Below are 15,122 nucleotides of genomic sequence, written 5' to 3' on the forward strand. Positions count from 1 at the left end.
AGCAGAGGACACCCGACCGCCTCATCCCTCAGCAGCTCGGGTGGCCCAGGGACATGTTCGCTTTGGGAGGGTCCAGCAAGGAGACAAGACCAGGGAGCTCCACAGCAAACTGGAAAGGTGGTGCCGGGTCAGCCAAGGTTTACTTGAGCAGGTTCCCACTCTTTCTCAGACTCTGGAGTGTAGGGAACTGTGGCAATGAGAGCAGAGAACTCTGCGAGGCTGTGAGCCTGTGCTGGGAGGATCATGCCCCTCTCTCCCCCATCCCCCCGCCTGCCTGGCAGAATCACAGGGAGGGACAGACTTGGGAAATTTTCTCCCTCTAGCTAAGTCCTGTGTCTATGTAAACTGACCAAAACTGCTTTGCATGTCTTAGTTTGAAATGTCTTAGTGTGAAATAACTTCAGAGTTCCAGAGAAGTTGTAAGAAAAGTACAAATAATTCTTGTATTTCCTTCACAAGATTCGCCTTATTTCTCTTTCTTTCCATATAGACTATGTGTGTATAAATGTATAATAAGAATTGTTATTTTAAAATATTTTATTTTATATAATTCTCATGTCTTTTTTCATCTTTGCACAATGTATGCATTTTCATTTTGGTTATATTCCCCATACAATTGCATCTCCCCCCTTATTTTGACTCTAGTCCTTCCTTTCCCCGCCCCTCCCTCACCCTCCCAGTAATGTGTCTCTGGTTTATAGTTGCTTGTTGATTTCAATTTTTACTTTGTATTGATTAGTCTTTTTCCTGGTCTCTTATTTAGGTTTTCTAACCTGCTATGAGTGAGACCATCCAGTATTTTTCTTTTTCTTTCTGACTTATTTCGCTGAGCATGATCCCTTCCAGCTCCATCCATGTTGCTGCAAACTGCATGTGCTTATCTTTTTTGATTGCTGAGTAATATTCCATGGTGTATATGTACCACATCTTCTTGATCCAGTCATCTATTTTTGGGCATTTAGGTTGTTTCCAAAGCTTAGCTATTGTAAATAGTGCTGCTATAAACATAGGCATGCAGGGGTCCTTTGGAATTACTGTTTCTGTGTCATTTGGGTAAATACCTAAGAGTGGAATTGCTGGATCATATGGAAGCTCTATGTTTAGTAGGTCCAGAAATCGCCACACAGCTCTCCATAGTGGTTGGACCAGTTTGCACTCCCACCAACAGTGCAGGAGAGTTCCTTTTTCTCCACACCCTCGCCAACATTTGTTGTTGCTAGTTTTTTTAATATGTGCCATTCTCTCTGGTGTGAGATGGTATCTCATGGTAGTTTTGATTTGCATTTCCCTGATGACAAGTGATGTTGAGCATTTTTCATATGGCATTTTTTCAAATGCCATTTGCATTTCTTCTTCAGAGAAGTTTCTTTTTGGCTCTTCTGCCCATTTTTTGACTGGATTATTTTCTTTGTTTTTGTTGAGTCTCATCAGCTCTTTGTAGATTTTTGTGATCAGTCCTTTATCATTAGTGTTATGTGCAAAAATGTTCTCCCAGTTGGTGGGGTTTCTCTTTGTTTGGTTATTGTCTCTTTTGCTGTGCAGAAGCTCTTTAATTTGATGTAGTCCCAGCTGTTTATCTTTGCCTTCACTATCACTGCTTTGGGTGATGTGTCTGTAAAGATGTCTTTGATGTGCATATCATGTAGTGCTTCACCTATATTTCCTTCTATGTATTTTATGTTTTCAGGTCTTATGTCTAGTTCTTTAATCCGTTTTGAGTTGGTTTTTGTGCATGGTGTGTCGTAGTAGTCAAGCTTCATTCTTTTGCATGTAGCGACCCAGTTTTCCCAGCACCATTTATTGAACAAACTTTCTTTGCTCCAGCGTATTATAATAAGAATTGTTTTGCTGAACTATTTGAGAGTAAGTTGCAGACTCCATGTCCCTTTCCTCCTAAATTTTTTAGCACAAACCTAAGAACAAGGACATTCCTATATCATATGTCATATCATATCAGCACGATATTTAAACTTAGTAAATTCAATATTGACAGTTAAAAAACAGGAAGGACAGAACCAAATGGAATCCTTTGTTCATGCTACCCCCTCTTCCAGACTGAACACCTAACCTCATTGCAGTTTTAATCTCTCCCAAAAGTGTCATCATAAACTAAACAGTCTTTAAGGTCATCCATATTAAAAGATCCTCCCCAAACATTTTCTCCCACCCAAAGGAAGGTGGCATTACCTGAAGCAATCTTTTCTTTGAATAATAACCTTGTTCCATGCTTTTTCTCTCTATACATAGCCTCCATTTTGTGTAACCCTTTTCAGTATCTAGATGGCATGCTGCCCTAATTGTGAATCTTTTAAAAAAGCTGATTAGATCTCTAAATTTGTGAGTGTTGTTTTATAGCAATACAATCAAAAGTCCAGTTCATATTCAAGCTATCCGCAGCCTCTGCAGCATGAGTTCGATTCCCAGCCCACTGGCCAGGGAGCTACCCACATGATGCAGCAGACCTCTCCTCTCTTTCCCGCTGCTCCCCTCAGCAGTGTATTTCAGTTGATCTGCCTGTTCTGCTCCCCACTCTGTCTCTGGTGAATCCTCTCACCCCCCCCATCTCTGGCCTGTAGTCCAGTTATTGCATGCACAAATAAATAAATCTTAAAAAAAAGTCTAGTTCATATTCAAATGTTAATTGTCCCGATAATGGGCTGTAAGGCATTTCTCCCTAATTTAGAATCCAAGCTGGATGATGTCCAATACATCCAGTTGTCAGGTCTTCTTAGCCCCTTTCATGTACAACTATCCCTCACCTCCACCATCTTTCATAAGTTACAGTTTTTTTAAAAAAAGATTTATTTATTTATGCATGTAAGACTGGGGTACAGGTCAGAGGTGGAGGGGGTGAGAGGATTCACCAGAGACAGAGTGGGGAGCAGAACATGTGGATTGACTGAAATACACTGCTGAGGGGAGAAGCAGGCAAGTCAGAAGAGGTCTGCTGCACCGTGTGTGTACCTCCCTGGCTGGGGATCAAACTTGTGCTGCAGTGGCTGTGGATAGCTTCATAGGTTGCGTCTTAATGCTTGCGCCACCAGGGAGGCCCAAGAGTGACAGTTTTTTTTTTTTTTTTACATTTAAGGATGCAGTTTATTTACATGTTCCTGAGGAGGGTTAGTTTTTCTTCTTCTTTTTTTTTAATCATTTATTTTTATTTTTTACATCATTGTTCATTTTTAAACAATATTTGCTTCCCCACCCCCTCAGGTGTAGTCCCCATAGAGTTTCCTTCCCCAATGCACCCGTGCACCATCACCTCAGTCCCCTGTGCTCCTCCCTCCCTCCGATTCCTCTTCCTCCTCCTCCCCTGCAGTATGTCTCTGATTTATAATTGTCCGTTTTTGCTTTGTTGTGTTTTGTACTGTTATTATTTTTTTTACAATGTTGTCTTATTTGGTTCCCCTATATTCCTGCTATAAGTGAAATCACCTGATATTTTTCTTTTTCCTTCTGGCTTATTTCACTGAGCATTATTCCTTCTAGCTCCATCCATGTTGCTGTGAATGGCATGAGTTTATTTATTTTTTTGATTGCTGAATAATATTCCATTGTGTATATATGCCACATCTTCTTTTTCCAGTCATCTATTTTTGGGCATTTGGGGTATTTCCACGTTTTACCTATTGTAAATAGTGCTGCAATAAACATAGGGGCACAGGTGGTCTTTTGAATCAATGTTTTTGTGTCCTTTGGGTAGATCCCTAGTAGTGGAATTGCCAGGTCATATGGTAGCTCCATTTTTAGTAGACTGAGAAAACTCCAGACAGCTTTCTGTAGTGGTTGGATCAGTTTGCACTCCCGCCAGCAGTGTAGGAGAGTTCATTTTTCACCACATCCTCTCCAACATATGTTGTAGCTTGTTTTATTTTTGTTTTTGTTTTTTTTTTTTGATATACGCCATTCTCACTGGTGTAAAGTGGTATCTCAATGTGGTTTTGATTTGCTTTTCCCTGATGATAAGGGCTATTGAACATTTTTTCATATGCCTGTTGGCCATTTGCATTTCCTCTTTGGAGCAATGTCTTTTAAGTTCTTCTGCCCATTTCTTGACTGGATTGTTTATTTTGTTTTTGTTGAGTCATGTGAGTTCTTTGTTTATCTTTGTGATCAGTCCCTTATCAGTTGACTGGGGTGCAAAGATTTTTTCCCAATCAATCTCTCTGTTTTTGTTAATGTCTCTTTTGCTGTGCAGAAGCTTTTCAGTTTGATGTAATCCCAGGTTTTTATCTTTTCCTTGACTTTCTTTCCTTTGGGTGATGAGTTTTAAAGCTGTTATTGTGATGCATGTCTTGTAGTGCTTTACCTATATTTTCTTCTATATATTTTATAGTTTCAGGTCTTATGTCCAATTCTTTGATCCATTTTGAGTTGATTTTTGTGCACAGTGAAAGGTAGTGGTCTAGTTTCATTTTTTTGCATGAAGTGGTCCAGTTTTCCCAGCACCATTTATTGAACAAACTGTCCATGTTCCATTGCATGTTCTTTGCTCCTTTGTCACCGAGAGTGACAGTTTTGAAGAGAATATGTCAGTCATTTTGTGCAGGCTCTTCAACCTGGGTTTGCCTAATGTTTCCACCTACGATTCAAGCCATATATTTTTGGCAGGAATACCAAAAAATACTATGTATCTTACAGTGCATTCCATCAGCAGACAGGACATCAGCAGGGCATTTCTTTAAAAGCTTGGATTCTTGAAGAATTTAATATGTTAGAAGGTCATATCACTCTTCAACTTTGCAAAGTCCCCCAAAGTATTCTCACTTTTACCCTGAGCACAAACTATCATTTCACTACATCCCACATGACCTGCACTTCTGACCCCCTCTTCCTGTTTCTTGCTCCCTACCTGTTAGCTATACCAACCTGCAGACCTCCAGTGCTTCCACCTCAGGGCTTTGCATTCAGTTTTCTCCACCTGAAATGCTCCCCCACTTGCCACAAGTTGCTCCTTCAACCTTTCACTTCCAAGTGGTTCTTTTCCACTACAAATGTAAATTCTACCATCTTGCAGCTCTTGATCTCTCTCTCTCCACTTATGTTCGCCATCGAATTCACCTCCATTTTACATCATATACTGTTTTCCTATTTGTTTTCTCTCTTCTCAGTCTCTTTACCTCACTAGAATGTAGGGTCCTTGAAACTGGGGCTTTTATCTGTTTTGTTCACTATTGTGTCTTCAGCATCTAGAACAGTATTTGGCAGACAGTTACCCTCAAAAATAAATGCTTATTGAATGAATGAGTATTTTAAATAATGCATGTAATAAAGTGAGAACTTACTGTTTAATAGAGTTTCATGGGAGAAGAGGTAGTAGCCTGCTCTATTTCTTTGGCTTTGAGGAAGTTAACTTACCTCTTGCTTTTTTCTTTTCTTTTTTTCCTTTTTCTTTTTTTAGATTTATTTATTTATTTATACAAGCACTGGGTACAGTCAGAAGCGCGGGAGGGTGAGAGTACTCACCAGAGTCAGAGCGGAAAGCAGAGCAGGCAGACTGACAAAGTACACTGCTGAGGGGAGCAGCGGGCGGCAGGAGAGGTCTGCGCTCCATGTGGGACCCTTGCCCGGTGGCCGGGGATTGAACCAGTGCTGCAGAGGCTGCGGGCAGCTTCACAGCCCAGCGCCCAACCGCTGCGCCACCAGGGAGGCCCAACCTTTTACTTTTTTTCATCTGTAAAATGAAGTTAACAGTGTCATAGGGATGTGTGAAGAATGGGTGAGATAGAGTGTATGAAGTGCTCAGAAATGTTGAGCTGTAATCAGTGCTCCACATGGACCATCAAGTTACTCATCTCTGGAGGCAGGGCTTGTTTTGTGCTGGTTTCAAGCTGTCGATAACCAGTGTTGTGGTTGGACTTGCTTTTGTGGCTTTGATTATAGTTGCCGTATACTCTTTAGCAATAACCATCAGGAAATTTTGGAAAACTAAAGGCTTGTAACTCATAGAACTTGGAAATTACACACAGCACACCAGGGCCGCACAAGGTCATAGGGAGAGAAAGAGGAAAGGAGAGCAGAGAGAGAGGGAGGGTAGAAGGGAGGGAGAGTAGGAGAATGAGAGAGAGAGAAAGAATGGACCGTGGATACGAGGGTAAAAACCTAGTTTCAGGAGCTCATTCTTTATTGTTGAATGAGTAGTAAGAGTCAGAATTTAAAGGACTGGGAGAGAAAAAAACCCAAGAGGCTTAAATGGTCAGTTATTGAATCAACCAAGACCTCTAAAACAAAGGAGTCTTCATGGTGGGGAGGCTTGGGAAGGAGCCTGGCTCTGCTGAGTGTGCTGGCAAAGTGTTAATTCTTAATAGGATCTATCTTTGCATGAAAGCCTGGTCAATCAAAGCTTAATCAAAGTCAGGCACTTGCATTACAAAAAGAAAAAAAAATCAACTCTTGGGCTTATACTCCAAGCATATATTTCACTTTGCTTTGTAATCAGAGTCTAGAAAAGAGACTGTTCAGCAATCCCTTGTGGGTTTTAATTGAGTAGAAAGTGAGTTTGAGACTCCTGGCTAAAATTTAAAGTACAACCCTTTTTGAGTATTTCTCATTGTCATGAGGATCTTAGTGAGAACTCCATATTTCTTAACTTACAAGAACAATGTGGCATGTATACAGAAACGTGCTCAATATCACAGATGTACGTCTCAAAGAATTATTATTAAATGAATGTACATTCATATCTATCTAATGGTCTCTCCCTCTCATTACCCTCTTTCTGTTTCACATATACAACCCCTATTTTGACTTAGAGCATCGTAGGTTAGTTTTTTCTATAAATGTTAGAATAATAAGACATGTAATTTGTGTTTGACTTCTGTCGCTCAACATCCAGTGAGTTTTATCTGTGTTATTACTTGTAGTTGATCATTTTCATGCTGTCTATTATTTCACTTTAAGGCTATATAATAGTTAATTCTTCCATTTTACTATTGATAAACCTTTGAGATGTTTCTAGGGGTTTCTAATTTTGTTATAATGAAACTGCTGAGTTTTTGTACAAGCTTTTGGTTCACACATATCTTTAGGGGTAGAATCAAGAGGTGGGTGTATCCAGTGTGTCACCAGATAATGGGGATGCATTCTGAGAAATGTGTTCTTAGGTGATTTATTGTTGTATAAATGTCATAGAGTGTAGTAACACAAACCTAGATGGTATAGCCTTCGAGACACCTGAGCTACATGGTATAGCCTATTGGGACCACCATCGTACATGTGTCTGTCATTAGCTGAAACATCATTCATCAATGTGTGACTGTTGAATCTAGCAGTGCATTTGAGTTTTCTGTTCCTTCAGGGCCACTGGCTTTTTAATGTGAAAGATTATAAATGGAAAATGAAAGTCTAGATGGGTAGCCTACAAAGTCAAGGCCATAGGCAAGGAAACCACATGTCTGTGGCTTCTCTGGTGTTCTTCACAAAATTCCTACATTAGAACCATTTATGGAGTGAAGAGATGCATTTTTTATTTCAACTGATCAATTAATTGGTTAAGCAGCTTCATTAAGCCTTTACTATGTTCAAGGACCAAGCAAGATTTTGTGGGGGAAATAGATGAAAAAGATGTTGATTCTATCCTTAGGAATCTTTCAGAGGGCCTCCCTGGTGGCACAAGGGATTAAAACACAACCTATGGAGCTGTCGTAGCCACTGCAGCATGTATTTGATCCCCAGCTGGCCAGGGAGGTACCCACATGGCACAACAGACCTCTCCTGACTTGCCCGCTACTCCCCTCAGCAGTGTATTTTGGTCATTCTGCTGTTCTGTTCCCCACTCTGTTTCTGGTGGATCCTCTCGCCCCCCACACCTCTGACCCGTACCCTAGTTCTTGTATGCATAAATAACTAAATCTTTAAGAACAAAAAAGAATCTTTCAGACACTTGGTGGAAAATAGGCATGCATAATAACAGTTAGAAGGAAGAAAGTGCTCAATGTTACTGACAGGCAAGACACATTTAGAGTAGGAATGTTAGTGGGCAGAATACGGGGCATCCTAGGACCCCCAAATCTGCCTGCTTTAAGTGGGTTCTGCCAACCATCATATAAAGATAAAATATAGTATTGGTGTATGAGACCTTCAGCAGAAAAGAACTTTAATGGAATGTATGCAATAGAGAGAAGAGAAGGAATATGGGGGGGTTCCCATCCCCTCATGGTTGAATGTCCAGTCAAACAGGGTTGGCCCAAAGCAGGGCCACTGAGGCTTGAAAGCTTTCCACAAGTCTAAGGCACCTTCTGTCAGGGAACCATAGGAAAGTGGCAGAAGGGGTCAGACAAGTCTGGAAGGAAAAGAACAAAATCAAAATATAAGTCAAGATTAAGGCTGCTGTTGTCAACTTCTCCAAGGGTCTCTCATCTCTTCATAGTGTCTTTTTAAATTTTTATTTCTTTTTAAAATAGATTTATTTATTTATGCATACAAGAACTGGGGTACAGGCCAGAGGTATGGGGTGGGGGAAAGGATTCACCAGAGACAGAGCGGGAAACAGAACAGGCAGACTGACTGAAATACACTGCTGAGGGGAGCAGCAGGCGAGTCAGGAGAGGTCTGCTATGCCATATGGGTAGCTCCCTGGCTGGGGATTGAACTCATGCTGCAGTTGCTGTGGACAGCTTCATAGGTTACATCTTAACCACTTGCGCCACCGGGGAGGCCCTCTTATTAGTGTCTTCTTCCATGTTCCTAAGGCCCTTGTGCAAGTCCAAGGCAGAGAAGCGAGCATGGCTTTTTCTTCACATGTTTCTCTGTTCCATGTGCCTCCCCCATGTCTTCTTCCTAGTCTTTTTCTTCTCTTCCAAGTCCTTTTTCCAGTCTTCTCTAGCCACTCCCCACTGCTCAGCTCCACCCTTCCCTAGGTGGGATAGGGAAACTGGAACCTCCTCTTTCTATGGAGATTGTACTGTTACAGGGAATGCTTAGAGGATGGAAGTTCTTTCTATGTGGAGGTTCTGGGGACATGACCTTGAGAGAGAAATTGGAGCTCAGGAGAGAAAGACAGATACTGTATAATACCACATGTAGGTGGAATCAAAAGATAAATATTTAAGAAATTGAACTGAGAGACGAGGAGGTCAGAAAACTTGTGGTTACCAGAGGGGCAGGAAGGTAGCATTGAAAGAAGGTAGTCAAAAGGTACAAACTTCAAGCTGTAGGGTTAGTAAGTGCTAGGGATATACATTTCAAATTCTGAGAGCAAGTTCTGCTTTTTTTTTTTTTTAAAGATTTATTTATTTATGCATACAAGAGTGGGGTACAGGCTAGAGGTGTGTGTGTGTGTGTGGGGGTGGGAATATTCACGAGAGACACAGTGGGGAACAGAACAGGCAGATTGACCGAAGTACACAGCTGAGGGGAGCAGTGGGCAAGGCAGGAGAGGTCTGCTGCGCCATGTGGGGTGTTCCCTGGCTGGCCGGGGATTGAACTTGTGATGCAGAGGCTGTGAACAGCTTCATAGGTTGTGTCTTAACCCCTTGCACCACCAGGGAAGCTCTCTGAGGGCAATTTCTAATGTGGGGGAAGAGTTCCCCAAACCATCAACAAAGGGTTCTGACACTCTACCTGGAGATAACATCTGGTTCCGTGGGTGAGGGGCTCAGTCGCATGAGATGTCACCACTTCAGACATCTGTCACAAGCCCAGGCTGTGCCCTGTACTCTGGCTGGCTATATATCAGAGATTTCCAAGATCCTCCCAATTAATTCGCTAGAGTGTCTCACAGAACTCAGAGAACTATTTTACCTACTAGATCAATTGTTGTTATAAAAGGATGGAACTCAGGAGCAGTCAGATGGATGAGAGGCACACAGGGGCATGGAGCTTCCAAGGCCTCTCTGAACACACCTGAATTAGCAGTTTACCAATCTGGAGTTTCTTTGAATCCAGTCTTTTTGGGTTTGGAGGCTCCATAGTCATGGTTGAGTAAATCACTGGTCATTGATTCTACCTCCAGCCCCTCTCCCCTCCCTGGAAATAAGAGGGGTAGAGGTGAAAGATCTAAACCTCTAATCCCCTGGCAGGACATGTGGCATAATCTTTGTCTCAAGTCTTCAAAAGTCTGCTTTCAGAAAGCTGCTACAAGGGGCGGGACTTGCTAGGTAAGTGTGGTGGAAGCAAGGGCTTTGCATTGCATGTGGTGGGGAATAGGCCCTGAAGGATACCCTATCTACTCTACTGCTTTGCCTTGACTAGGGCTGGCCCTGCCTCCATGTCCTCCCAGCCCCCTTTTGGGATCTCATCAGATTCTATTCGCTCAGTCCCAGCAGGAACCTCCTCTGTGCCCTTCCCCTCAAGCCTTGTGACACACCCTCAGCTGAGAAAATCTCAATATCCTTTTTCTCTGAGGCTCTCCCTTGACCACTTCTGGCACTTACGCCTCACCCCTGTTCCCATAAGCAGATCCAGATTAGTGGACACTTCCTGTCTGGGAACTTGCAGTGTCCACACAGCAGGGCTCGGGGCTGAGAAGACCCACATAGTCTCCTTGACCACCCCGCTTACTTCTTTCTGAGGAGCAGCAGTTCACTACTGGTCCTATGACCTCTTTCTGCAGTTGCTATCTCATCCTGTCTGCTCTTTACCACCGGAAGTAGGGCCCCAAAGCTGCCGAGAAGTAGCAACAGTAGTGACTGCAACCCTACACATCTTCTGACCACCGGAATCTGCTGTGGCCTCTCTGAAGAACTGGCACTCACAGGGGGGGCCTCCTCCCCTCTCATCAAGCACATGAGAACATGTGTGCAAATTGTCTTTTCACACTGGTATTTCTTGTCTCTACATTTGGAGTATAAACCCTTTTGGAACAGGGACTGAAGTCTCTTCCTATCAGATGCAATACCCCATGCATAGTGCCTTGTGTACTTGTACTGTATTGACACCTTTTTTTTTTTTAAATCAAGATATTACTTATAACAAGGTGCACAAAATTTAAGTGAACAGTTGGGTGAACCAAAGCTAGAGGTTTTATGTATGTGTGGTTACAAATATGTGCATGTAACCACAACCCACATTGAGATGTGAAATATCTCTGGTGCTCCCATAGGCTCCTTTGTTTCCACTGCAACTTAATAATTACTCCAAAGTTAATCGATATTCTAAGCAATCTCACCATAGATTAATTTTTCCTTATTTTGAAATTCATATAAAGAACATTCACTATATACTTTTTTTGGTCTGGCTTCTTTACTTATTGCCATGTTGGTAACATCCATCCATATTTTTGCTTATGTAAGTAGTTTGTTCTTTTTCATTGCTGTGTAATATTCCATCGGGTGAATTTAACACAATTTATTCTTCTAATGACATTAGATATTTGGGTTGGTTTGTTTCCCACCTTGAAATATTATAACTGAAACTATTGTGAACATTATCATATATGTTTTCATTAACATAAACACTGGATTTTCCTGACTGTACAAATTTACCTGGCTCATAGGGCATTTGTAAGTTTAGTTTTAGAAGATACCACTAGACAATTTTCCAAAGTGGTTTTATCAATTTATACTTCCTCCAGAAATTAATGAGAATCTTGGTTGCTCCCCATTCCTGCTAACACTTGGAATTTTCAGGTCTTTAAATGTTCGCCATCTTGACAAGGATGTAGATGAATTTCATTATTTCCTGATAACTAATGATGTTGGATATCTTTTTCGCATGCTCATTGGTCATTTTGGTGTTCTTTTTGGGAACTACCTGCCCAAGACTTTTGTCACTTTTTGTTGTTGTTGCGTTGTCAATCTATTTCCTCTTCATTTGTAGGAATTCTTTAAATAGTCTAGATATGAATACTTTATTAAATATATACATTGCAAACATTTTTTCCCAGTCTATGACTAGCTTTTTCATTCTCTTAACATGTTTTTTTTTGTCAAAGAAAAGTTCTAAGTTTAAATAAAGTACAATTTACCAATCTTTTTTTTTGATTTATTACTTTTATTGACAAGGTTTATAGGAACAAATTATGTATTTAAAATCATAGGCCAATTCCTAGTTCTTTCTTAGTTGCTTAGTCCATTCACCTGTAATATGTATAACTCTAAGGTCTTAACTTTAAATCAAGAAACAAGTCAAACCTGTGAAAATATCTAACAGTTAACATTTATATCTCATTCTTGTGTTTCTGTTCTATGATGCAAAGATATTTTAAGCACCCAACTGGTTTATCAAAGGCCTAATATTCTCATAAGCTGTATGTTTTATTTTAAAATTCAGATTATTTAATAAACTGATTAAGACAATGTAAAAGACAGAATTATGCTCAGGAAGGAGTGGTCTGTATGTTGATCACTTAGAGTCCTGATTGGCCGTAATTTAAACCCCAACAGCCCCGATTCCAGAAACACACTAAATTTCTTTAATGTTACAAGTATATTATCATTTTTGAGACATATTTTGTCAGAGATACCCATTATTGCCCACATATCTTCTGCAATTACACTGGCTACTTTTATCATTACAAAGGTGGCCAAGTTTTCTATAAACATCAGCATTTTACACTGGCAAAAGCAGTTAATAAAAATCAATTCACTTCTCATAAGCCAAATGTGCTTGTTTTTAATCCCACTACAAAAACATGTACTTTTTGATGTGTTGATTTTGGTCTACCTTAAATACAAAATGTTATCTACAGACACTGTTGCAGAGTTATCACTAAAACTATAGATTGACACTTTCGAAGCAAAGCAGAGAACTGTTCTGTCAGTGTTTCCTTCACTGAATCCTGACTTGGCTGCTCTGTCACACCTTCTGGCTGAACACTGATATGTCATGGTTTATAACTGTAAAGGTGATTCTAGCTGTGAGTTTAAAAATTGATCTGCACAAAAGAAATTAAAAACTTTATATACAACAAATTTGTTTTTAAAAATATAAAAATAACATCTGTCACTTTTGACATGCTGACAATTTGACGTATATACACATGCAGGAGAAAAGTTCCGATTTAGTCATCTGGGCAGCTGAAGCCTGGCTATTTTAAACATGATGAACACACCGCCATTGAGTTTTACACTGACAGAGATGTGTATTCAAAATATTTCATATACTAAATACTGTGATAATCTCGGCATGTATAAATGCCAGGTTACAATAGTTTGTGTACTACTTGATTAAAAGTATGTCTTTAGCTAATATTAAGTGCACTAAAAACCACAACAGTTCAATAATCTATGACCTTATATAAAGAAATCCGAAATGTACAAAATATGACTATAAAAGCAAGGAACATTTACTGCCATGCAAAATTTTAAACTAAAAACTGCATAGAAATGCAATTTTAAAAGGCAAACTCAAATTTACATAACACTCAAGATAAAAAGGTCCGCAGTAAGTTCGACCAACACAATGCTTGCAAAGATTTAAAAAAGTAAATACATTCTCTCTGCTGGTGTAACGGTATAAATCAGATCCTTAAATCCATGGAACAAGTCATCTGTCCTCTCTCTCAAGAAATTAGCTCTTTAACAGTTGTTTTTATGAAATCTTTTCTTTCAGTTAAATCGTAAGCAGGATAATTTTCATAAACCTCTTTGCAAATCTGCTTCATTGTGACTTCCTTCAAGTTAGCATTGGCCAGTAATTTCTTTACTGTTTCTTTCAACTCTTCATCTGTAGGAGGTTTCTTCAATTTTCTAATTAAAGGCTCGTCATCTGAACTATCCTCAGCTTCGCTTTCTTTTTTGGAACTGTTTTGATTCTTCTTGGTGGTGCTGCTATCCGCCTTCTTTACATTAGCACTTTTTACAGATTTTTTACTTTTCGGAGTGGCTTTCTGTTTAGGTTTCTCCTTTTTAGATGTCTTTTTTGGTGGCTCCTCTTCACTTTCTTCATCTTCGTCATCTGAAGACTCTTCCTTGGTTTTCTTTTCATCTTCATCACTGCTAGATTCATCTGACGGAATTTCAGGACATTAGGTTCGTTTAGTTTTCCTTGCCATTCCAGAACTGTTCCGTTCCATTTTTTTTTTTTACACAGTAAGTAAACAGTATTTAATTTGCAGAAATATTACTTAACGACATGTATCTTTCTTAGCACCACATAGTATAGTACTCTTTACTCTAGTTTTTTTCTTTTTCTTTATATAAGTGTTATTTTATTTTTATTTTTTTAAATAATAAATTTTATTTTTATATTCCCCATACAATTGCAACCCCCCCATTCTGACCCCAATCCCTCCCCTCCCGCCCCCCACCCCCCTGTTCCGTTCCTTTTTGTTGCTTTTGCTAGAAGTTTTTTTTTAGATTTTGGTAATGGTTTGCCAGAAGGCTTTGGATGCATTAAGAAATTCAAGATCTTCTTCACCAATTCACTATTTACACCTGATCGCTCCAAATCAAGAACTTCGCAGATGCTCTTTAACATGGCATTTCTAAATTTTTTCAACATTTCTTCCTTCTTTTTATACTGGATACTTCCTTTTTCAAATGGAAAGCCACTGAACTGACCCACATTCTTCTTTAATGAGGACATTGTGCCCGGTCTGTTGTAAAGCAGTTTATGCAGATTTCTAAGTTCATCTGTTTTCTTTTTACTGAGAGAGAAATGTATCCTTTCAATTTCACAAAGTTTTTGCCCCTTTCCTTGTGCAATTGTAAATGGCTCTCTTCGTAAAGAAGAGACTTGCATTGTCAACCTTTCTACTTTCTTCTTTTCCCTCTTGCCTTCCACAATGAGACTCTTTTCTTTTCCTTCCTCCTCGTCGTCCTCACTTTCCGCTTCTGGGTCCGGCATTTCGGGCTCCTTGTCGGACGCGGGCTTCGCGGGGGCGCCCTCGCCCTCGGCTGCGGGGCCGGCGGCGGACATGCTGGGGGCCTGCGGGCGGGAGGAAGTCAGCCGTCCCGGGCCTCGCGCCGGGCGGGCGGGCGGGCGGGACGGGGCGCCCCCCCAACCCCCCCCAACCCGGGACTCGGCGGACACCCCCGGGCCCGGGGCGCGGCGGGAAACCCCACCTCGCGCCCGTTTCCTCCCGGCGGCCCCGGCCCGGTGCCCCTCCGCTCCGCGCCGTCCTTACCAATCTTCTTTGTTGTCCTATTAATTATTTGTCTACCTCAAGATATAGAAGATACTTTCCTATGCTTTCTTCTAGAAGTTTTTATAGTTTTAGCTTTCATTTTAGAATCTATTTT

At 40.7% G+C, this 15,122-nt stretch overlaps 1 pseudogene across 1 annotated transcript; it reads right to left on the minus strand.

The window, feature by feature from the left end:
- Positions 1–13,441: 13,441 nt before the first annotated feature.
- On the minus strand, positions 13,442–14,799 carry LOC311181653 (protein DEK-like; annotated as a pseudogene). Its single transcript has 2 exons — positions 14,201–14,799; positions 13,442–13,954 (listed from the first exon to the last, which is right to left on the minus strand). The product of its transcript is annotated as a protein DEK-like (transcript).
- Positions 14,800–15,122: the final 323 nt, after the last annotated feature.

The sequence above is a fragment of the Talpa europaea genome (assembly GCF_964194135.1).
Source record: "Talpa europaea genome assembly, chromosome: 12".
Lineage (NCBI taxonomy): Eukaryota > Metazoa > Chordata > Mammalia > Eulipotyphla > Talpidae > Talpa > Talpa europaea.